The sequence below is a fragment of the Triticum urartu genome, chromosome 6A (assembly GCF_056163025.1).
Source record: "Triticum urartu cultivar PI428250 chromosome 6A, HENAU_Tu73, whole genome shotgun sequence".
Lineage (NCBI taxonomy): Eukaryota > Viridiplantae > Streptophyta > Magnoliopsida > Poales > Poaceae > Triticum > Triticum urartu.
In genome coordinates this window covers 427,705,105-427,731,244 of record NC_141878.1, presented here as the reverse complement: position 1 = coordinate 427,731,244, position 26,140 = coordinate 427,705,105, and the positions used below count along the sequence as shown (strand labels likewise).

At 48.9% G+C, this 26,140-nt stretch overlaps 1 long non-coding RNA gene and 1 pseudogene across 2 annotated transcripts; both read right to left on the bottom strand.

Moving 5' to 3' along the window:
• Window positions 1–1,473: 1,473 nt before the first annotated feature.
• On the bottom strand, window positions 1,474–6,843 carry LOC147965532 (uncharacterized). 2 transcript variants are annotated; one of them, XR_015608398.1, is made up of 5 exons: window positions 6,052–6,843; window positions 5,139–5,295; window positions 4,871–5,036; window positions 2,733–2,868; window positions 1,474–1,698 (listed from the first exon to the last, which is right to left on the bottom strand). It is a non-coding gene; the product is annotated as an uncharacterized LOC147965532 (long non-coding RNA). The 2 variants fall into 2 exon arrangements; XR_015608397.1 differs by having other exon boundaries at window positions 1,474–2,868; window positions 6,052–6,842.
• LOC147965533 (small nucleolar RNA R24) lies at window positions 4,587–4,673 on the bottom strand (annotated as a pseudogene).
• Window positions 6,844–26,140: the final 19,297 nt, after the last annotated feature.

The window sequence follows — 26,140 nt, the reverse complement described above, 5'->3', positions numbered from 1 at the left end:
TTTTCATAAAATTGCATAAAACTGTAATATGTCATCCACATCACGATAAAAACTTTTAAAATGGTTAAAATTGGTGTTTGCTTTAAATTGCTAAATGACATGTGGGGATTTACCGGAATTGTTGTTTGTTGTTCCCAGCCTCACTTAAACTTTCCTAAATAGTTAGTTTAATTATATTTCACCTCTTGCCATGTTTAACAACATTTAATATTGATGGGTACATAAACAGGAGAGAACTAAATAATTAAATGTGGTGTTTTTTCAATATGCAACTCGTTGCATATTGAGCTCCACTTAATTTGTAGTAGTGTTTGTTGCACTTTGCCATGCCATGCTATTTAAACTGAACATACATCATACTTGATTATGCATCATGACATGTTTACGTGATGGTTGTTTACCATGATGTTTCCTTCTTTCCGGTTGCGCTTCTCCTTGATAGTTCCGGTTACATTGCGATTGTGAGGGTCCATTCGACTACTTCATGGACTCGTTCTTCTTCCTAGCGGGATTTCAGGCAAGATGACTGTTATCCTGGATACCACTACTATCTTTGCTTTGCTAGTTGTCTCGATGCTATCGCTATGTCCCGCTACCTATCACTTGTTTATCAAGCCTCCCAAATTGACATGATATCCTCTAACCTTTTCCACCATCCGAGCAAACCGTTGTTTGACTATGTTACCGCTTTGCTCAGCCCCTCTTATAGTGTTGCTAGTTTCAGGTGCAGTTGTAGGTTGTTCCATGTTGGGACATGGATATCATGGGATATCACAAGACCTCTTATTTGATTAATGCATCTATATACTTTGTAAAGGGTGGAAGGCTCGGCCTTATTCCTGGTGTTTTGTTCCACTCTTGCCGCCCTAGTTTCCGTCATGCCGGTGTTATGTTCCTTGATTTGCGCCCTAACACGATGAGGGTTTATGGGCCCCTCTTGATAGTTTGCTTTGAATAAAACTCTTCCAGCAAGGCCCAACATTGGTTTTAACATTTGCCATAATAATACTTGAACTAAATAATTCATTGGCATAGGGCTTCATGAACCCGAGGATTCTTTTCTACATACAGGGGGGCCAATGTTGATGGTGTTGGTCCCAAACTAGAGCACCGTGCGGGACCGCCCCTTGGTAACTTGGGGTATTTTGGTACCTGTACGCTTAGCTCATCTGTCGTGGCCTGAGACGAGATACGCGTGGCTACTATCAGGGTGTCGGCACATTGGGAGGTCTTGCTGGATTTCCTTTACCATTGTCAAAATGTCTTGTGCACCGGGATTCCGAGTCTGATCGGAGGGTCCCGCGATGGAGGATTGTCTCCGCGGATCGTGAGCTTGTCATGGACTAAGATGGGACACCCCTATAGGGTTTAAACTTTCGAGAGTCGTGCCCGCGGTTATGTGGCAGATGAGAAGTTGTTAATATCCGGTTGTAGAGGACTTGAAGTAAACTCAATTAAAATACACCAACCGCGTTGCATAACCGTGACAGTCTCTTTTCGGGTGCGTTCGAGAAGAGAACATGGTAGGGTTATGTTTGAACATAAATAGTTCAGGATCACTTATTGATCATTACTAGGACATATGCCCGTGTGTTGCAACGGGAGAAGAAAATATCACATCCCTTTAATTGCTCTAGTCCATCAACCTCCATCTGAATCATATTTCCACAGGCTAAGAAGAGGTTGCATTGTTTAGACCTGTGTGGAGAAAACATATGTTGCAACAAATCAGGATTAACCGGGTCACGGATCTATGCCTAGCTCATAACGACTAAGGAATGAGGAAGACAACATGTCTCTGTCTACAGAGCATAATTAGTACTCCCTTCGTCCGTAAATACTTGTCATCAAAATGGATAAAAGGGATGTATCTAGATGTATTTTGGTTCTAGATACATATCTTTTTATCCATTTTGATGACAAGTATTTTTGAACGAAGGGAGCACAATAAACAAACCAACACCAGCAGCCTAAATTGTACCTTCAAATTAAGACCAAGTTTAATCTGATAGGACAAAAACAATCAGTCAATTCATCAAACATATATTCAATTTTCTATAAGAAAACATATAATTGTCCACTCAAGATTGAAAAATGCATTTTGAAGGGACTGCCCAATCTACATAAATCATGACTATGTTTTCTATATTGCCTAACTATAACAACATTGTCTAACCATTGGATTAGGCATAGTCTAATAAAGATTGCAAACTGCCGATAAGTTTTGACCTGTCGTTGGTTTCTGGTGAGCATATAAATTTATTTGACTGAAAAGAAATTTCCAGTCATAGTGATAGCTCCAGCCAACAATCGGAAAAGTAGTCTCGTTGGATATACACGTCCAACAGTCCAAAGAGGGACTCCATAGGAGCAGTATGAAACATCATCATAATCAAATATATCCTATTAGAAACATAAACAAAGAAGAATGCCACACACTTAAATGATGGGGAAGAAACAGGACATGTTTCTTACAGTGTGGAAAATAAATTCTCCCTTAACTGGTACAAACACATTATTGCCACACCGGGCATAGATTTGTTGCTTTGCAGGCTAAAAATCTCCCTTCATCCATGTAATAACATTTTATATTATGGTGTACTATTTTTGTTGGTAATAGCACATAGAGAATAATATAGACAACTAAATCAAGTTAAAAAATTGGCATGTTTAATCATGTGATATCATGCATCTACACTGAAGAAAGAACAATGTCAATATTGAAAAGGCACTTATCTTTGATAGAATTCTCTTGTTCAACTGCACCGTGAAAAGACTTGAACCACATATAAATGCCATTATCCAGTCACAGAAGGTCTCCTTGCCATTCTACAGTGTATGATTTATCACATCCTGGATGCTTTGCATCTATGGAAGAAAAACATATTTCAACAGAGTAAGATAAATAGCACCTAAACCAAAGTAGTAGAGGATACTCGGGTCATCTGCTTTTAGATATTTCATGTTCATTCTTGTTATCTTTGCAACTTGATAGATCTCTTGAATTAAATGAGGAAGCCCACTTATGATGCCACTGATGTTTAGCTTCTGAAGAAATAGTGGATAACAAACTTAAGTGTGTTTCCCCTACTTCAGTAGTCCACTCATCAGCACCTGACGGCTGTTCGATTGTGCATTAACGAAGGCGTGTATGCAGTTTCTCAATCTGGAAAAATATACCACTTAATTTGGAATTTCTACCATGAATAACTACACCAAATTTGTGCAATTTCAGCAGCTCAGCGATGTTGGCTAGCCCATTCTCATCATTGGAAAATTGTCGGAGTAATGGGCCACGGGTAGGTCAATCCGAGCCCCAGAACCTTTCAATACATCGGGGCAGGCCGCGCCCCTCAAGACTCCAGGACGAAAAGCCGCCTTCTGAGAAGACGGCGGCAAGACGGCCGACTGCCCACTCGCGGCCAAGTCCCAGGGACGACTTCAGGATAAGCCGACTCCTGACTGGCGACTTCCAGAGAAGCCGGCTTTGGGGAGTCGGCCCGCAACTCTAGCAAAACCCCATGTCCTCATCAAGAGGGATAGGACAGATGAGTGGCTACAGTGAAGACTGCTCCGACCCCTTTTCCGAGGCAGGCATGGCTACAGTACGCCGTACTCGTGGAGATCTCCGTGCGGCGTGGCACTGTTGCCATGCCAGCCCTGCCATCAGCACCGGTGGACCGAATCCTACGCCCACGACGGCTTGTCCGTACGGCCTTGGGGCAGCGGGCCCCACCAGCCAGCGGGACCCTAAAAGACAACAAGTGCGCCACCGGTCGGACTCGTTGGGAGTCAGCTCCCGGGAGTCGGCCAGATCCTCCCCCGGGCCCGCACGCCATTAATCAGATGTGACGGAGAGTGGCAATAGTGATCGTCCGCCAGGCGGCGGGGCTGTTGCCACGACTCCATGACCAAGCCCGCGTCATCAGAGGCACGGCTACAGTGATCAGCAGCCGGCAAGACCCGCCCACGGCGGACGCGGCCTCTCGGCTCCGTACCTAGCCAGTCGGCGGGGCCCACCAGTCGACGGGCCCCAGCAGTCGGCGGAGAAGACGGAGGTCGGAGACACTGACGGCTGGGCCCGTGTCCAGTCAGATTACCATTGTACCCCTGGGGGGTAGGCCTATATAAACCCCCCAGGACACCTATGCAAAGGGTTGTAACCTATTAGCTTTAGACCAGATCATATAGGAGGGAGAGAGCTAGCCTTGCCCTCTCCTACCTTCAAGAAACAGCTCAAGGAGCGATCGTGTAAACACTTTGCCATAGTGATCATGCGGAGACCCCGCAGAGCAGCAGTAGGGGTGTTATCTCCTCGGAGAGCCCTGAAGCTGGGTAAGATTCGCCGGCGTGCATGTCTACACCCCATCCAGTTTCCAGGCACCGGCGACGTTCTACTCACCCCCACCATGATAAGTCATCCTTTGGCATATGTCGCACCCAATCCCCGACAAAAATTTAACACGAGAATAACTCCATGTTCTTGCGTTGCAACGGGTGAAAGTAATCTAATATGTGCTCACTAACGTGAAAATTGTTTACACAATAATCTAATATATACAACAAAAACAATTTTATTAATCGGTTGAGCTAAATGCCAAGCGTAAAAAGCATTTTATTGAATAACCAATTGATCCGTTGTTATCCTTATTGTTACGGCTCATCACAGCAATACCTTTGGTTACCAATTAAAAAAGACCAAAACAGATTCCCCAATGACAGAAAAACTTCTTAAATGTTAAAGTACAATCCAGCAAAATAGTTAAATGTATATAAGAGCAGGTGCACATACAAATGAGTTGCAGCATAGAAACCAAGCATAACATGTGCATTCTAACTTTTCAAGTAAGAATTTTTGTGCTGTTAGTACCTGGTTCTGGACAGACCTGCCATCTTGCGGAACTGCTTGCGCATTAGAGTCTTGTGCAACAGCTTGGCATGGGTGTCCTGCTTCTTGGTCTTGCTCGTGGATAGGACAACAGCCTTCTCCTCTCCCGCTGATGGCTGGACCGCCACGGTCTTGCTGTTTGCTAAGCCTAAAAAACCACATCAGACCACAACAAGTTAGCGCCTTGCAGAGGAACTAATAAACAGCTTTGAGCCCGCCAAGAACAGTGCAAGTGTAAAGAGCTACGGACCTGAGAACTTGTAGTAACAGACATTGTAGAGGTCGTTTGGTCCTTGCGAAACTGGACCTTGGCATTGCAGTTGCCAAACCGCTTGATCAAGAAGCACTTGCTCTTCTTCACAAGCTCCCAGACCAGAGACCTTGGAACGGTAGTCATTTCCCTTGGCCTATATCACCAAAAGAACAAATAAACATCGGATCCTACAGCTAGCACGAAGCAGCACGAGACCGGTATCCTACAATATTAAGGCAACATTTGACCATTTGAAGCAAAAAAGGATGTTGATTGCAAATGGATATATGGGTAAAATACTGCATCGGTGAAGCTTTAATGCTAAACTACATGTGCACAAGACACTCGTATGCCAACGCTAATTAATCAAGCCTGAATTCACTTGTTGGACCGGTTGAATCCTCTGTTGATTCATCCGCTCCGAGAAGGATGGATCGCATCCCTAGCTTCACCTGAGCACATCTAGGATCGATGAGTGGGTCGCTCAACTCCACCGTATGAAGAATCTGCTCCAGCTCCCGGTGGGCCTCAGCCTCTGTTGCTCGATCTTGCGCCGGTCGATGGCCTCAGCCTCAACTTCGGCAGCAGCATGACGAGCCTTCACAAGACCGATATTCTCGAGGAGCCCGCTCAAGCTCTATCGCGTCGTGGATCATCGAAACCACGGTCGCAGGTGGCAAAGGGCAAAAGATCCGGGGCTAGGAGGAGGAGTCGTGTGTCGCTGATTATAGGAAGGGCAAATCCACTACCCTCAATCAGATGAAATATCAGGTAATGCAGAGCACAAGATCTCTAAGTGTTGAACTTCAGACGGACTCAATAACATGGAGAATGAGCGATTTCTGTAGCTGAAGAACACGGCGCATGAGGACCAGGGTAAGTAAGAAAAGAGTAGAGATGAATGGATCACCTTGTGGTTAAGCCCTTATTCGTACTCGCCGGAGTGGCCGCGCCACCCGTGGCCTGGTTTGTGTCACCCGACCGGCCGACAGTGTTGCCGCCTTCCTCTTGTCCCCGCCACCAGCAGTCCCGCGACACCGTCTCCCTGCCATGTCGTCTCGGCAACCGTCGCCGCCCCGGTGAACCGTCCGACCTCGCCACCATCTTTCCCTCTCTGTCTCGGATGTGTACAGGAGCCCACCCAACGCCATGGCACCCGCAGGAAGCCGCGCCGCCGGGCCTCCACCACATCACCCCTGCCTCGTTCTGACCCGATCGGATCGCCGCCGTCGTGCCAAGTCCGTCGCTAGCCGCCGCCTTTGCCTCTGCTTCGCGCCCCCATGCCCGCTAACTCATGCCGTGCTACTCTGCTTCGCTCGCGTTGCCCCGGCCACCTTCTGTTCCGTCCATGGGAGGTGAACGAGCGCACCAGCGGCGCCCAATCCAACCAAGAGGAGGACGAGCAGGGAAGAGGTGCGTGAGGGGAAGCTTCGATGGCTGGGTTTGCCGGCGGGGTGGAGGAGATGAAGGCGGGCCACGCGCTCGGCAGCAGAGGAGGTAGAGGCGTGCAAGGCCGTGGCCTCGATCCATCCTGGTTCGGGCGCTTTCCGCCTTGCTTGTCATCACCGGCGACCCACGCCTTGTCACCCGCCTCCCCAGCTCGTGCCGCATACGGATCCGCCACCTGCAAGCTCCAGCCGCCGCCGCCAACCCAAGTCGCTCGAGCCACTGCGTTGACCCGATTTGGAAAACCATATGCATAAATCGCGCGTTGAATATACACAACTACATGGTCTTTTTGCAAAAATGAAACATTTTCTGAGATTAGCCACTTAAAACAGGATGGCAGGTTGAATATCAAATTCACAGGGACTTTTCTGCAAAATTACCGCGATGGTGAGCAAACGGGCAAAAGCAATATCTACTTTATTATTATTATTATGGAAAGACTAGTTGGCGACCGTTTGCGTAGCTTCTTATCTTACTCTTGTACTCGTGAGTTAGGCACCATAAATTGCTTAGTCGCTGCTCCAACCTCATCACTTATCCTTTCCATACCCATTAAGCTTTGCTAGTCTTTACCCATGGTAATGGGATTGCTGAGTCCTCGTGGCTCATAGATTACTACACCAACAGTTGCAGGTACAGGTAATGCGATGATCATGACGTGTGTGGGAGTCCTGAATTAGGGGGTCTCCGGACAGCCGGACTATCTCCATTGGCCGGACTGTTAGACTATGAAGATATAAGATTGAAGACTTCATCTCGTGTCCGGATGAGACTCTACTTGGCGTGGAAGGCAAGCTAGGCAATACGTATATGGATATCTCCTCCTTTGTAACCGACCTTGTGTAACCCTAACCCTCTCCGGTGTCTATATAAACCGGAGGATTTTAATCCGTAGGACAACAATCACAACATACAATCATACCGTAGGCTAGCTTCTAGGGTTTAGCCTCTCTGATCTCGTGGTAGATCTACTCTTATAACACCCATATTTTCAATATTAATCAAGCAGGACGTAGGGTTTTACCTTCATCAAAAGGGCCCGAACCTGGGTAAAACTTCGTGTCCCTTGCCTTCTGTTACCATCCGGCCTAGACGCACAGTTCGGGACCCCCTACCCGAGATCCGCCGGTTTTGACACCGACATTGGTGCTTTCATTGAGAGTTCCTCCGTGTCGTCGCCGTTAGGCTTGATGGCTCCTACTATCATCGATAGCGATGCGGTCCAGGGTGAGACTTTTCACCCCGGACAGATCTTCGTATTCGGCGGCTTTGCACTGCGGGCTAATTCGCTTGGCCATCTGGAGAAGATTGAAAGCGACGCCCCTGGCCATCAGGTCAGATTTGGAAGTATGAATTACATGGCCAACATCCGTGGGGACTTGATCTTCGACGGATTCGAGCCACAGCCGGACGCGCCGCACTGTCGCGATGGGTATACCTAGCTTTGCCATCGGACGGTACCCCAAAGGCCGCGCCCGCATCAGCTCCGACCCTTAGCTCGGAGCCAGCTGCACCAATCGAGGATGGGTGGCTAGACACCGCCTCAGGGGCTGCAGTCTCAGCGGCGATCGAGCCGAACACCAGTATAATCCTCTGCGCAGCCCATGACTCCAAGGTGCCGGACTCTCCTCCGGACCCCGAACCATCCGCGCCCCTGCCAATCGAATCCGACTGGGCGCCGATCATGGAATTCACCGCTGTGGATATCTTTCAACACCCGCCCTTCGGCGACATTCTGAATTCACTAAGGTCTCTCTCTTTGTCAGGAGAGCCCTGGCCGGACCATGGCCAACAGGACTGGGATGCGGACGACGAAGAAATTCGACGCCCACCCACCACCCACTTTGTAGCCATTGTCATGATTTAACCGACATGCTCGACTTCGACTCCGAAAACATCGACGGTATGGACGACGATGTAGGAGACGAACATGAACCAGCACCTATAGGGCACTCGAAAGCCACCTCGTCGTATGACATATACATGGTGAACACACCCAATGAAGGCAACGGCGACGAGATAGCGGAGGATGACCCCTCCAAGAAGCAACCCAAGCGCCGACGTCAGCGGCGCCGCTCTAAGTCCCGCCAAAGCAAAAGTGGTGATACCGGCACAGGAGATAATAACACTCCGGATAGCGCCGAAGACAACGAAAATCCCCTGCAGCAAGAGTTAGATCAGGAGCATGAAGGAGCCAACTCTCCTGAGAGAGCGGCTGGCGTAGAGGAGGAGGATGACAATTACATGCCCCCCTCCGAAGACGAGGCAAGCCTCGGCGACGATGAATTCGCCGTACCAGAGGATCCCGTCAAACAAGGGCGCTTCAAGCGCAGGCTTATGGCCACGGAAAATAGCCTGAAGAAAAAGCAGCAGCAGCTTCAAGCTGATCAAAATCTGCTAGCTGACAAATGGACTGAAGTCCTCGCAGCTGAGGAATATAAACTCGAGCGTCCCTCCAAGAGTTACCCAAGGCGCAGGTTACTACCCTAACTGGAGGAAGAAGCGTATGATACGGCTGATCGGCCACCTCGTGTCCGCGATAGAGAGGCATTCATACCGAAAGCTCAGCCTCCACCCCAACGCCATCCAAATAAAAAGGCATGGAGAGATACGCCAGACCTGCGAGACATATTGGAGGACAAAGCAAAGAATTCAAGGTCGATCTACGGATCACGAGGGCGCACCACTCTACGAGACGGTAAACGTCATGCCGGATACAGTAAAACCAAATCCGGCCGGGCCGAACACAGGGGGCAGGACCCATACGAACTGCGTCGCGATATAGCCCAATACAGAGGCGCCGCACACCCCTTATGCTTCACAGAACAAGTAATGAAACATCAATTCCCAGAAGGTTTCAAACCTGTAAACATTGAATCATATGACGGCACAACAGATCCCGCGGTATGGATTGAGGACTTCCTCCTCCACATCCACATGGCCCGCGGTGATGACTTACATGCCATCAAGTACCTCCCACTAAAACTCAAAGGACCAGCACGGCATTGGCTTAATAACTTGCCAGCGGACTCAATTAGCTGTTGGGAAGATCTGGAAGCCGCATTCCTCGACAACTTTCAGGGCACTTATGTGCGACCACCAAAAGCCGATGACTTGAGCCACATAATTCAGCAGCCAGAAGAATCGGCCAGGCAATTCTGGACTCGGTTCCTTACAAAGAAAAACCAAATCGTCGACTGTCCGGATGCGGAGGCCTTAGCGGCTTTCAAGCACAACATCCGAGACGAGTGGCTAGCCCGGCACCTTGGTCAGGAAAAGCCGAAATCTATGGCAGCCCTCATGACGCTCATGACCCGATTTTGTGCGGGAGAAGACAGCTGGTTGGCTCGCAGTAACAACATATCAAAGAACCATGGTATCTCAGATACCAAGGACGGCAACAGCAGGTCACGTCGCAACAAGCATAAGCGCCGCATTAACGGCGAAAGTACTGAGGATACGGCAGTCAATGCCGGATTCAAAGGCTCTAAACCCAGTCAGCGGAAAAAGCCATTCAAACAAAGTTCGCCGGGTCCGTCCAGCTTGGACCATATACTCGATCGCTCGTGTCAAATACACGGCACCCCAGACAAGCCAGCCAATCACACCAACATGGATTGTTGGGTGTTCAAGCAGGCCAGCAAGTTAATTGCCGAAAACAAGGACAAGGGGCCGCATAGCGATGACGAGGAAGAACCCCGGCAGCCGCACACTGGAGGACAGAAGAGGTTTCCCCCGCAAGTGAGGACGGTGAACATGATATACGCAACCCACATCCCCAAGAGGGAGCGGAAGCGTGCGCTCAGGGACGTATATGCGCTGGAGCCAGTCGCCCCGAAGTTCAACCCTTGGTCCTCCTGTCCGATCACCTTTATCGCAGGGACCACCCCACTAGTATCCATCACGGCAGATTTGCCGCACTGGTCCTAGACCCAATCATCGACGGATTTCACCTCACTCGAGTCCTCATGGACGGCGGCAGTAGCCTGAACCTGCTTTATCAGGACACAGTGCATAAAATGAGTATAGACCCCTCAAGGATCAAACCCACAAAGACGACCTTTAAAGGCGTCATTCCAGGCGTAGAGGCCCACTGCACAGGCTCAATTACACTGGAAGTGGTCTTCGGATCCCCGGATAACTTCTGAAGCGAAGAGTTAATCTTCGATATAGTCCCGTCCCGCAGTGGTTATCACACACTGCTCGGACGAACCGCATTCGCTAGATTCAATGTGGTACCACATTATGCATACCTCAAAGCTCAAGATGCCAAGATGTAACGCCCTCGATGCGGCTATATCTCCCACGTGTCGAAGCACGACTTAGAGGCATAACCGCATTGAAAGCAATGTCGCAAGTGAGGTAATCTTCACACAACCCATGTAATACATAAGGGAAAGAGATACATAGTTGGCTTACAATCGCCACTTCACACAATTACATGAATAAAGCATTACAACATCCAAATAGAATCAAGGTTCGACTGCGGAACCAAAATAAAAGAAGAACCCCAAATGCGACAAGGTCCGCGATCGACCCCAACTGGGCTCCACTACTGATCAACTAGAACGAAGCAACACAAAGGACAAGATCTTCATCGAGCTCCTCCTAAGCTTGGTTGCGTCATCTGCACGGACTCATCGGCACCTACAAGCTGGTTTTTGGAAGTATCTGTGAGTCACGGGGACTCAGCAATCTCGCACCCTCGCGATCAAGACTATTTAAGCTTACGGGTAAGGTAAAGATATGAGGTGGAGCTGCAGCAAGCGACTAGCATATATGGTGGCTAACATACACAAAAGGGAGCGAGAAGAGAAGGCAAAGCACGATCGATAAAAGTATGATCAAGAAGTGATCCTAGAACAACCTACGTCGAGCATAACTCCAACACCGTGTTCACTTCCCGGACTCCGCCGGAAAGAGACCATCACGGTTACACACGCTGTTGGTATATTTTAAATTAAGGTTAACTTCAGGTTTTCTACAACTGGACGTTAACAAACTCCCATCTTCCCATAACCGCGGGCATGGCTTTCGAAAGTTCACATCCCTGCAGGGGTGTCCCAACTTAGCCCATGACAAGCTCTCACGGTCAACGAAGGAATAGACCTCCTCCCGAGACATTCCAATCAGACTCGGTATCCCGGTTCTACAAGACATCCTCGACAATGGTAAAACAAGTCCAGCAAGACCGCCCGATGCGCCGACATCCTGATAGGAGCTGCACATATCTATGTACAGCTAAAACCAACCGTCAAGTTTCCCCGAGGTGGCGCCGCAAGTGGCTCTAGTTTGGACCAGCACTTAGAAAAGCACTGGCCGGGGGGGGGGGGGGGGTTAAAATAAAGATGACCCTCGGGATGCGCGACTCCCAAGGGAAAAAGGCTAGGTGGCGAATGGTAAAACTAAGGTTGGGCCTTGCTGGAGGAGTTTTATTCAAGGCGAACTGTCAAGGGGTTCCCATTATAACCCAATCGCGTAAGGAACGCAAAATCCGGGAACATAACACCGATATGACGGAAACTAGGGCGGCAAGAGTGGAACAAAACACTAGGCATAAGGCCGAGCCTTCCAACCTTTACCAAGTATATAGATGCATTAATTAAATAAGAGATATTGTGATATCCCAACAAGTAAACATGTTCCAACTAGGAACAACATCTCCATGTTCCAACAAGGAACAAACTTCAATCTTCACCTGCAACTAACAACGCTATAAGAGGGCTGAGAAAAGCGGTAACTTAGCCAAACAACGGTTTGCTAGGACAAGGTGGGTTAGAGGCTTGGTTTAACAATATGGGAGGCTTGATAAGCAAGTGGTCGGTATCGCAGCATAGGCATAGCAAAAGAGCGAGCAACTAGCAAGCAAAGATAGAAGTGATTTCGAGGGTATGGTCATCTTGCCTGAGATCCCGCACGGAAGAAGAACGAGTCCATGAAGAAGACAAACGGACGTAGACGAACGGGTCCTCACAATCACGACGTAATCGGAACCAACCCGAAGAAGCAACACCGGAAAGGAAGCAAACAATATAGTAATCAACCACGACATAGACATGGCATGATGCCCAAACAAGAATGATGCATGTCCGGTTTAAAGAGGGCATGGCATGGCAAAATGCAACAAACAACACTACAAATTAAGTGGAGCTCAATATGCAACGAGTTGCATATTGATGAAAAAACCACATGACTTATTTAGTTCTCTCTCGTTTATGTACCCAACAAGATTAAATGTTGTTAGCATGGCAAGAGGTGAAGCAAATGAAAACTACCTATCTAGTCAAGGTTAAATGAGGCCGGAAGCAACGAACAACAATTCCAGAAACTCCTCATGAGCATATTATAGATTTGGTACTGTTCTACCCTAAACACAATTTTAGAGTTGTTTAACATGCAAATAAAGGTCACCATGTTAAACTAGGCATTTTTCTACCCCATTTACATATAAAGTTTGTTAGATTTGGAGCTACGGTTGAATAGTTATGAATTAAATCATTTTAACATGGCATAGGAGCAAATTTAACCAAACATCAATTTAAACATTTTAAACATGGATGAAAGTTGCATATTATGAATCTAGACAAAATTCTAAGCAAGTTTCATATATAAATCATTTTAATTCGATGCACGGTTAGTGAGTTATTAAATGCATGAACTAGGGGGACTTTTCTGTAAAACTGCGTTCTCTGGAACAAATACTAAATTCGCAGGCGCTGGAAAAAAAACACTACTGGGCTGAAATTTGGGACAAGCCCAACAATGCACAGGGGCTGGAGGGGGGCTTCTCACATTGGGCTTGGCCCGGTTGGTGCTGGGCTGGATGAGGCAGGTGGCTGGGCCGGTCGCTGCCAGGCTGAGGAGGCTCGCTGGGCTGGCCTGAGCTGGAGGAGTCAGCGGGCGTTGGAGCGGCCCTGTTCGATGCAAAGGAGGCGTGTCCTCTTCTCGACAGGACGCAGAAACAGAAGCAGAGCAGCGGCGGCGTGGGACTTGTAGGTCGGCGCGCGAACCGACAAGGAACTCCGGCGACGGTGGCTGACGACGACGCGAGCGCCGGGAACGGGCAGGACCGGGCGAGGGGGTGTCGGATCCGGCAGCGCAAGGGAGCTCCGAGGCGGGGAGGAACGACAGGGCCCTGGCAGGGAAAAATTTAGTCACGAGGCAGGGACAGAGAGAGGGCCGGAGTGAGATCGAGAGGAGGCGAGGCGACCTGGCCGTGGCCGGCCGGCGGTAGGCGCGGGCGCCCGAGGATGCGAGGTGGAGGAGCACGGGGAGGCTCGTCACAGTGCGGTGGAGAAGGTCGGCCTCCATGGCGCAAGGAGCACCTGTTGCAGGAGAAGAACGAGGAAGATGAGAGGAGACGAAGGGAGGGAGGACAAAGGCAGGGCGACGGGGTTCTGGTCCGGTTGAGGCGCCGGCGAGCGATGGGAGGCCAGGCCTCCTAGATTGAGCAACCTGGGAGCTCTTTTCCCGATCCGGAACGGACCGAGGAGGCTGCGGGCGACGGGAGGTCCTGGCCTGATGGCGGCAGAGCTCCGGCTCTGGGTGATCCTGCTCGGGCCCAACCACGGAGGGGCGTGGGGATGGATCGAGAGGAGGAGGAGCTCGCTGGTTGGGCTTGTGGTGAAAACAAGGAGGAGATGGATTTGGTTCAAGCGATGGGGATCCCGATGTTGGGGAAAGAGTGCGGCGGCGGCGGCGGCTGGGAGGATCCCTAGAATTTAGGGATTTGGTCTGAAATTAGACTAGGGGTGGACTATAAATATAGATCATGGATTAGGTTAGGGGCTATCTCGACCCTACGATCGCAATCGGACGATCGCGAATAAAATAGCTAGGAAGTCCAAACAATAAAACGGTGACGTTTTGTAGACGTTTGGGGATGATCCGGACACAACGGTGGCGACACCCCGGGTCGAGTCCGGGACAACTTTCGGACGCTCATGTGAGGGGTTCGATGCACTGTGCAGAGAGGGTTTCGGACCGTGCGGTCGCATCGGACAACTTCGGAAGCGAAGAGGGGAAGGAGGATGGCCTAGGTGGGCTGTGGCGAGACTGCGAGGGGGAGAAGAGAGAGAGAGAGAGCCTGGCATCTGTTTCTGGAGACCGAAAACGTCCAACGTTAGACCGGCTATACTGCCGCTATAGTTATCCGTTGGGGCATCAAACGATCTCCGAAGGCGATGAAACTTGGCAGGCGGTCTACTGACAACAAAAAAACACCGCCTGCCAACTTTCAACCCATTCCGAGAACATTTTTCGGCCACTTATAAAATAATATTTCGGACATGCCGTGGGCGCGTGCAAGTGTGTTTGGGCTCAGAACGGACAACGGACGGAACGAGGAGACCGGGACGGATGCAAGTTTTGAAAACATGATGATGCAATGCACATGATGACATGACAAGATGCAACACGCAAGCGAATGACATGGCAACAACAGCGAATAACTGGACGACACCTGGCGCAACGGTCTCGGGGCGTTACAACACTCCACCACTACGAGAGGATCTCGTCCCGAGATCTAGAATGGCACCGGAGGGCAAACGGAAGATAAAGAGAAGAGGTAAAACTAAGTTGCTTCTTTGACAAACGAGTGAGACCAAAGAACCTTGAAAAGGTTAAGCCATTTCGAGAAAAGAATACAGCGGAGATGAACGAAGTTGAAAACACTCCGTTAGAAAAGAGGAACAAGGAAGAATAACTTCGGGCGGCACTTCGACTGAAAAGAAAAGGATTTGAATAAGAACTTGGTAAGATGAGAAGATCCTTGATGAAATCACAACACACTGCCTCTGGAACTATTGAATGAATGGAACAAAGGGTAAGAAAAATCTCAGACAGCACTCCGGTTGAAAAGAGATGCAAGGCTTGATAAGACAAAAAGAACTTGAGCAGAATGGCACCACACTCCGGTTAAATGGGTAGGCATGAAAAGAACATGATCTTGACACACCAGATGATGGATTGAAGAGAGCAACATCACCATGCCTCCGAAACAAAAGAATAGACGATAAATAATTGAAACAAAAGAATGGAGAAGCAAATGCCAACTTCTGTCACAAAAAGAGTTTGAGAAGGCATCCTTAGGAGAAGGGTCGAACAGAGTTATTGGAAAAAACCAACAACGAAAAGAACAAGGTTGTAGTGGGCTTATGGAGAACATCTCAAACTATGAGGTGAAATTGTGCCACTAACGGAAACGATATATTAGATTGATAACAACAAGGAGATGAGAAGCTATATCGCACTGGAAAGGATAAATGAAGAAATTGGATCATTTATAAGCACCATAGATAGCAACAATCCTTAGGGAAGGCTTTAGGTGAAATATAACCCAAGATAACTCCAATGACGAAATTGGTGGATTTAAAATACCTCATTCTTAACAACAAGTGAATCATGAAACATGAACTCAAATTATCAAGAATGAGATAATACCACCTCAAATGACACGGTAGAAAGAATTGCACTCCGGATATCAAGATGAAGAAAGCTTGAACTCCTTAGAAAAGAATGTCGATGAAAACTTCGAGAAGGAATTAAATCCTTGATGAATCCATCATGTAGAACCTCCATGAAGAACTCCGGTAAAAAAAGGATGATCAAACAAAAAAGAAAGAGAAGTTGAAAACACAAGGTGAATCCTTGCAATGATTAGATGGATCTTCGTGATGAAATAAATTGAGAGAGCTTGGAACTCCGGAAAAGAAAGATGAGCTATTGAAACCAAGAATAAGTATGATGAGCCACTCCGGAAAAACAGGAATTGAACAAACTCGATGAAACAAGAATAAGAATTACATTATGCGTATCCTTCACCAATTAAATTGATGACAATCAACGGATTTGGCACACTACTTATTCTCGTAGCAAGGATTAAGAGAGATATAGCGCCAACTTGGGAAGGTCTTCTTTGGACCACCGGTAGGATTGACAACGAATGAATTGATAAGGAAGAGAAACCTAGAAGAACCACCGTAAGAAATGGAAATGAACGAAGATACTTGAGAGAATTTAGATACAACTGAAACGAAGAGATCACGCGCTGATTAAAGAATATTGAATGATGCACCGGTGAGATTCGGGGAACGAGACCTGAAAGCTGAGAATGAACAAGTCTCAGATGATGGGCTCCGGATAATCAAACTAAGAAGACTCTAGAATTGCTCTGGATAGGTGAAAAGAATTCTCACAATCAAAAACAATTATGAGAGGATGGCAACAAGCTAGAATCACGAATCTTGAAGAGAATGGAGCAAGATATGGAGGAGAATTCTTCTTTGATCTCCAAATGCAGAGAATGACGAAGAGGAACACCACCAAGAATTGTAGAGGCACTCCGGAATGAAGAATGAAAAAGGTTGAGACAACAATGAAAAGAATTCGATAGATCTTGGAGAAAAGCATTTGATTGATGATAAATCATTCTTACGTCAAACTTCGAAAAGAAATTTGAGGATAGCTCCGGGAAAATAAGAAGAGTCAGGTAAGATCCTGGAAAAGACCTGTGGGTTAGGGCCCACTGAAAAGAAACACCGTTGAACGATTCAAAAGAGAGAAAGCACCAGTTGAATTAAATGACTTGAATGAGGTAACATCCTCAAAAGAGTTTGAACGAAAACAGAATGTAAGCACGAATCTTCGAGATATCTTGAGCACTCCGGAATAAATGAATAGCGAGAAATGAATGGTTATGAGGTGCACCGGCAAGAGAAGGCATTTGAAACGAGGAAAACGGATATGATCAACACCAAAAGCTTGATTTGAAACCATCAGAGAAGACAAGAATGAAGAAAGATGAACTTGAAGCTCCCTTAGCATCTTCGTGAGAATCACCGGATAAGAACATTGATGAAAAAGAATGGAAAGACTTCACATCAATAAGATGGATACTTGATTAAGAAAACTGAGTCCTCGAAGAAAAAGGGTGGGTGGGTGGGAAAACAAAGACAACTTGGAGACGGATGAAACAAACACCGTTGAGAAGAACTGATACTTGATCAAGCGGATGTTGAAACGAACGGATTCACTTGAAGAGAAACACACCGGTTGAAAAGGATTGACAAGACAATCTCGATGATCAAGAAGGATTGGTATTCACATCGGAGTATGAGAACACCATTTGGGGAAAGGTATGGAATCAACACTTGACTTTGAATCAACTCGAATACCACAACTCAAAACAAAAACAAAGGGTTGGCTTGCAGAATAAGCCGGAACAAACATATGATAGAGATTTCGTCCGAAGTTTTCGTGGTGGGGCCTATACGGGCTCGATCGTATAGCACCATCATGTACAAGGCAGTGCACATGACATACGAAGCGTCCCCGAGTCGGCATAGCCAAGGACTCTTTAAGACACAACGAGACCACTGTAAAACCGACCGTGAATAGGCGGACCACTAGATGTCGAACCCCAATTTCATATCATACATCTGTCGGAAAGATATCCTAAGAGCTACTTGAATTCCCACTTATAAACTCCCGAAATTTTCCCAGTTATGCAATCAGGTGTTGGGGATACAGGGGAAGCATAATATCTCACCCAAACTAGCAAATCCTACATCCAGCTGTATCCATCCTTCAACACATAACCAAGAAACCTTCGGAAATCATCTACCTCAACCTTCGAAAAGCATCTGTTATACAAGTTATGGCAATACTCCCGAACTCCCGCCCCAGTACTGGGTGGCGTCGAGGTTATCTCACCAACGAACTGCATAAAAGAGATTTTCGATGTCGGCGTACTAAACTCAGGTATTCCAGAACTGCAATGATAAAATTATGACGACAACACCTCAGAGCTCAACTCCCCGGGACACTTCCACAAAACCCCTGACAGGAGGCACCAAGACAATGTTCTCGTCACAAAACCATCGGAACGATTCCAAGATACCCGCGTGATCCTAAATTTTTTTAGTGAAATTTGAGAAGAGAAGAGTCAAAACTCTACGTTAGGATGCCTTACCAGAGCGATGAGGAGACTGGGGAGTAAAAAGAATTCCTAAACTCTCCGATATATAATTCCTAAATGACTCAAAACATTTTTCTAGACTCAACAACGTCAGCTAATTCGATCAAGCAGTGGGGGCTCCTAAGGTCGGGGAAGGCTCTGATTACCAACTTGTAACGCCCTCGATGTGGCTATATTTCCCACGTGTCGAAGCACGACTTAGAGGCATAACCGCATTGAAAGCAATGTCACAAGTGAGGTAATCTTCACACAACCCATGTAATACATAAGGGAAAGAGATACATAGTTGGCTTACAATCGCCACTTCACACAATTACATGAGTAAAGCATTACAACATCCAAATACAATCAAGGTTCGACTACGGAACCAAAATAAAAGAAGAACCCCAAATGCGACAAGGTCCCCGATCGACCCCAACTGGGCTCCACTACTGATCAACTAGAACGAAGCAACACAAAGGACAAGATCTTCATCGAGCTCCTCCTGAGCTTGGTTGCGTCATCTGCACGGACTCATCGGCACCTTCAAGCTGGTTTTTGGAAGTATCTGTGAGTCACGGGGACGCAGCAATCTCCCACCCTCGCGATCAAGACTATTTAAGCTTACGGGTAAGGTAAAGATATGAGGTGGAGCTGCAGCAAGCGACTAGCATATATGGTGGCTAACATACGCAAAAGGGAGTGAGAAGAGAAGGCAAAGCACGATCGATAAAAGTATGATCAAGAAGTGATCCTAGAACAACCTACGTCGAGCATAACTCCAACACCGTGTTCACTTCCCGGACTCCGCCGGAAAGAGACCATCACGGTTACACACGCTGTTGATATATTTTAAATTAAGGTTAACTTCAGGTTTTCTACAACCGGATGTTAACAAATTCCCATCTGCCCATAACCGCGGGCGCGGCTTTCGAAAGTTCAAATCCCTGCAGGGGTGTCCCAACTTAGCCCATGACAAGCTCTCACGGTCAACGAAGGAATAGACCTCCTCCCGAGACATTCCGATCAGACTTGGTATCCCGGTTCTACAAGACATCCTCGACAATGGTAAAACAAGTCCAGCAAGACCGCCCGATGCACTGACATCCTGATAGGAGCTGCACATATCTCGTTCTCAGGGCAACACCGGATGAACACTACGTACAGCTAAAACCAGCCCTCAAGTTTCCCCGAGGTGGCGCCGCAAGTGGCTCTAGTTTGGACCAGCACTTAGACAAGCACTGGCCCGGGGGGGGGGGTTAAAATAAAGATGACCCTCGGGATGCGCGACTCCCAAGGGAAAAAGGCTAGGTGGCGAATGGTAAAACCAAGGTTGGGCCTTGCTGGAGGAGTTTTATTCAAGGAGAACTGTCAAGGGGTTCCCATTATAACCCAACCGCATAAGGAACGCAAAATCCGGGAACATAACACCGATATGACGGAAACTAGGGCGGTAAGAGTGGAACAAAACACCAGGCATAAGGCCGAGCCTTCCACCCTTTACCAAGTATATAGATGCATTAATTTAATAAGAGATATTGTGATATCCCAACAAGTAAACATGTTCCAACTAGGAACAACATCTCCATGTTCCAACAAGGAACAAACTTCAATCTTCACCTGCAACTAACAACGCTATAAGAGGGCTGAGAAAAGCAGTAACTTAGCCAAACAACGGTTTGCTAGGACAAGGTGGGTTAGAGGCTTGGTTTAACAATATGGGAGGCATGATAAGCAAGTGGTCGGTATCGCAGCATAGGCATAGCAAAAGAGCGAGCAACTAGCAAGCAAAGATAGAAGTGATTTCGAGGGTATGGTCATCTTGCCTGAGATCCCGCATGGAAGAAGAACGAGTCCATGAAGAAGACAAACGGACGTAGACGAACGGGTCCTCACAATCACGACGTAATCGGAACCAACCCGAAGAAGCAACACTGGAAAGGAAGCAAACAATATAGTAATCAACCACGACATAGACATGGCATGATGCGCAAACAAGAATGATGCATGTCCGGTTTAAAGAGGGCATGGCATGGCAAAATGCAACAAACAACACTACAAATTAAGTGGAGCTCAATATGCAACGAGTTGCATATTGACGAAAAAACCACATGACTTATTTAGTTCTCTCTCGTTTATGTACCCAACAAGATTAAATGTTATTAGCATGGCAAGAGGTGAAGCAAATGAAAACTACCTATCTAGTCAAGGTTAAATGAGGCCGGAAGCAATGAACAATAATTCCAGAAACTCCTCATGAGCATATTATAGAGTTGGTACTGTTCTGCCCTAAACACAATTTTAGAGTTGTTTAACATGCAAATAAAGGTCACCATGTTAAACTAGGCATTTTTCTACCCCATTTACATATAAAGTTTGTTAGATTTGGAGCTACAGTTGAATAGTTATGAATTAAATCATTTTAACATGGCATAGGAGCAAATTTAACCAAACATCAATTTAAACATTTTAAACATGGATGAAAGTTGCATATTATGAATCTAGACAAAATTCTAAGCAAGTTTCATATATAAATCATTTTAATCCGATGCACGGTTAGTGAGTTATTAAATGCATGAACTAGGGGGACATTTATGTAAAACTGCGTTCTCTGGAACAAATACTAAATTCGCAGGCGCTGGAAAAAAAACACTACTGGGCTGAAATTTGGGACAAGCCCAACAATGCACAGGGGCTGGAGGGGGGCTTCTCACATTGGGCTTGGCCCGGTTGGTGCTGGGCTGGATGAGGCAGGTGGCTGGGCCGGTCGCTGCCAGGGTGAGGAGGCTCGCTGGGCTGGGCCGGCCTGAGCTGGAGGAGTCAGCGGGCGTTGGAGCGGCCCTGTTCGATGCAGAGGAGGCGTGTCCTCTTCTCGACAGGAAGCAGAAACAGAAGTAGAGCAGCGCCGGCGTGGGACTTGCAGGTCGGTGCACGAACCGACAAGGAACTCCGGCGACGGTGGCTGACGACGACGCGAGCGCCGGGAACGGGCAGGACCGGGCGAGGGGGTCTCGGATCCGCCGGCGCAAGGGAGCTCCGAGGCGGGGAGGAACGACAGGGCCCTGGCAGGGAAAAATTCAGTCACGAGGCAGAGACAGAGAGAGGGCCGGAGTGAGATCGAGAGGAGGCGAGGCGACCTGGCCGTGGCCGGCCGGCGGTAGGCGCGGGCGCCCGAGGATGCGAGGTGGAGGAGCACGTGGAGGCTCGTCACAGTGCGGTGGAGAAGGTCGGCCTCCATGGCAGCATCCATGGTGCAAGGAGCACCTGTTGCAGGAGAAGAACGAGGAAGATGAGAGGAGGAGACGAAGGGAGGAAGGAGAAAGGCAGGGCGACGGGGTTCTAGTCCGGTTGAGGCGCCGACGAGCGATGGGAGGCCAGGCCTCCTGGATTGAGTGACCTGGGAGCTCTTTTCCCGATCCAGAACAGATCGAGGAGGGTGCGGGCGACGGGAGGTCCTGGCCTGATGGCGGCAGAGCTGCGGCTCTGGGTGATCCTGCTCGGGCCCAACCGCGGAGGGGCGTGGGGATGGATCGAGAGGAGGAGGAGCTCGCTGGTTGGGCTTGTGGTGAAAACGAGGAGGAGATGGATTTGGTTCGAGCGATGGGGATCCCGATGTTGGGGAAAGAGTGTGGCGGCGGCTGGGAGGATCCCTAGAATTTAGGGATTTGGTCTGAAATTAGACTAGGGGTGGACTATAAATATACATCACGGATTAGGTTAGGGGCTATCTCGACCCTACGATCGCAATCGGACGATCGCGAATAAAATAGCTAGGAAGTCCAAATAAGAAAACGGTGACGTTTTGTAGACATTTGGGGATGATCCGGACACAACGGTGGCGACACCCCGGGTCGGGTCCGGGACAACTTTCGGACGCTCACGTGAGGGGTTCGATGCACTGTGCAGAGAGGGTTTCGGACCGTGCGGTCGCATCGGACAACTCCGGAAGCGAAGAGGGGAAGGAGGATGGCCTAGGTGGGCTGTGGCGAGACTGCGAGGGGGAGAAGAGAGAGAGAGCCTGGCATCTGTTTCCGGAGACCGAAAACGTCCGACGTTAGACCGGCTATACTGCCGCTATAGTTATCCGTTGGGGCATCAAATGATCTCCGAACGCGATGAAACTTGGCAGGCGGTCTACTGACAACAAAACAACACCGCCTAGAAACTTTCAACCCATTCCGAGATCATTTTTCGGCCACTTATAAAATAATATTTCGGACATGCCACGGGCGCGTGCAAGTGTGTCTGGGCTCAGAACGGACAACGGACGGAATGAGGAGACCGGGACGGATGCAAGTTTTGAAAACATGATGATGCAATGCACATGATGACATGACAAGATGCAACACGCAAGCGAATGACATGGCAACAACAGCGAATAACTGGACGACACCTGGCGCAACGGTCTCGGGGCGTTACACAAGACCTCGCGGAGTTATTACAGTCAATGGAAACACAAAGCGCTCTCTCCGAACAGAGGAGCACACCACGTCCCTCGCAGCAGAAGTGCGAAGTAGCCTCTCAAGGCAATCTACCAGTTCGGCGTTTCAAAGCCCGGACACCTTCAAGCACGCTCGGGGCAATCGGCAAATAGACCGCCTGGCGCGATCTGAGCTCGCGTAGCAATACAATGGCCACCCCAATCCCAGCCCAACGACGTTGTTCGTGCCATGCGTACATCATTACGCATTAAAAATACCATGGGCACAGATGGGGAGGGGAGGCACAACTACGGCACGCCCCAACACGCGGCCTAAACCGCACCAGGGGCTTCCCGTTTGGTTAATTTTTTTTCCAGGACTTCAATCTCTGGAAACACTGTCCGGCAGCTCTATTGCCGAACACATGATACATCAACCAAGGAGGCCGACGAATACGGAATTCCCAGGTGGATTATAGATTTCATATAATTCCTCAGCTCGCCCTTGGAAGGGACATAGGCCTACTCTTTTGCTCATTACACTATCTGTATCACTCTTTGCATGACATTATGACTATTATCGCACTTTTGTTATATGTATACATATCTATGTGTTCATTAATGACGCCTAGCAACCGTACACTCTGGTACGGCCAATGCACCAGGGGCTTACGTACCCACAATATGGTGTGAAAAGTCCAAACACTTTCACAAGTGCGGCACCCCGAACTTATAGCATTATATGCATCAGCTCCGAATCATGTCTTTGGTCAAATGTTGGGTTTGCCCGGCTCCTATGTTTTGGTACCTTACGTTCCGCTCCATCGGCTAAGGTAGCGCTAGGAGAACTACTACGATTGAGCCCCGGTTCTGCCGGGCCGAGCACCTTAGTAGAGAAAGCTAAAACTGACTGTCATGATAAGGCGAGAGACTGGTCGCTGTTTGGTGAGGTTTTTCGAGTCCCTAAAGACTTATGCTGCTTAGGGCGAAGGACCGGCTCTGTCCGGCTTACAAGCGTGTATCGCGCCCCGAATTCGGCCTTCCGAACACCAGGGGCTTCACCGAAATTTAAAATTATAGAATTCTATGGCTAAGTGAGAGTGATAAAGCAATATTAGTCCGGTTGCCTTGTTCGTTGTGCTGAGCACCTCCCTCGAAGGACCCAAATATGGGAACAAGAGTGCTCAGGTTTATCCCGAACACCCCAGCACTAGCGGCATGGGGGCAGAAGCCAAGGACTAGACATCTCTCAGATTGGATAAACAGCCAAACAGAAGGTAATATTTTAAATTCACACAAGCGTTGCATAGCGCATATGAAACAAGTTTTCATTACACAGGATAAAAAACGAGCAAGTCTCATTCAAATATTACATTTTTTGAACACTCACCCGCGATAAGACGGGCGCCCGGCAGAACACCCTCGTAGTACATCTCGGGGTGGCGGTGCTCCTTGCCCTCCGGCGACCCCTCCTTGATAAGCTTCACGGCGTCTAGCTTGACCCACTGCGTTTTCACACGGGCGAAGGCCCGGCGTGCACCTTCAATGCAGACGGATCGCTTGACGACCTCCAGCCATGGGCAGGCATCCACAAGCCACCTCACCAGGCCGAAGAAGCTGTTCGGAAGGGCGTCGCCAGGCCACAACCGGACTATGAAGCCCTTCATGGCCTGATCGGCCGCCTTATGTAGCTCGGCCATCTGCTTCAGCTGGTCGCTCATTGGCACCGGATGTTCGGCCTCAGCATACTGAGACCAGAACAACTTCTCCGTCGAGCTTCGGTCCTCGGCCTGGTAGAACAGTGCGGCATCGGACACACTGCGGGGCAAATCTGCGAATGCTCCTGAAGAGCTCCGGATTCAGGTAAGTAATTGGTAATTCACCGTTTCATGCTTGCTTTGCATATAGAAAGCCTTACCCGCCGCTATCTTGTTCATCGCGTCGATCTCCTGAAGGGCCTTCTGGGCCTCGGCCTTGGCACTCTTCGCGCTCTCACGGGCCGCGACAAGCTCAGACTCTCTCGTCTTCAAGTCAAGCTCCAACGCCTCGTGCTTGGTCACGAGAGCGTGGAGCTCTTTCTGCACCTCGCCCACCCGAGCCTCGCGCCTCTCTCGCTCGGTGCGCTCCTGGGGAGCCTTTTCTTCGGCCTGGGATAGCGCTTGCTTCAGGGTCACCACCTTGGTCGTGGCCCCTGGCAAACATACAATGATCCTATCATTTAGCAATCATGTCCTTTTTCTCATCTACAGACGGGGTATCACTTACCCTTGTTCTCCTCGAGCTGCCTCTTAGCAAGGCCGAGCTCCTTCTGGGACCCCTCGAGGGCCTCCTTCAGTACGGCGACCTCCGTAGTTAGTGCGGCGGACGCCAGCAGCGAAGCCTACACATGCATATTGACATACTTTATATTAGACTCCTGCGATATTATTTGATCCTCTGTTCAGCTTTTCTTTGAGAACACCGAACAAAGCATCAGGGGCTACTGTCTATGCGGTAACACTTCCACTACATTTTAAAACACTTACCTCGAAGCCTGTTAGAAGGCTAGTACATGCTTTAGTCAATCCGCTATTGGCGGACTGAACCTTCTGGATCACCACACTCATGATAGTGCGGTGCTCCTCCTCGATGGAAGCGCTGCGAAGCGATTCCAACATAGTGTCCGGCGCCTCTGGATGGACAGAGGCCACCGGCACAGGCATCTCACCCTCCTTAGAAGGGGACCGCCTGCCCGAGCTCGGATCCGTTGGAGGGTCCGGCGCGGTGTTCGACTGAGGTCCGAACTCGGAGATCTCGGGGACCCCGTCCCCTCGGCTCCCAGAGTCTGGAAGGTCGCCTTGCGGCGCCTCTAGGACTGTCCCCCCTCGATCCGGTGCCTCTCGAGACAGCACCTTGGTGTCGTCGGCTGGATGAGGGGAGGTGGCTGTCGGGACTGGATCGCTATCCATGTCCGACGCACCCAGGGAGCCGTCTGAGGATACCTCGATATTGGCTCGGGGTGGCCTGCACAATTGAGTTCGGCATTAGGGAAAGCAACGCGACAAAGGAATCCTATGGGTTACTTTGGTATCTGAACACTTACGATCTCCCCTGGGGCTTGCCCCTGGGCAACCACTCATCTTCACTTTCGTCGGCGGCGGTAGCGCTGTCTGTTGGGGAACGTAGCAATAATTC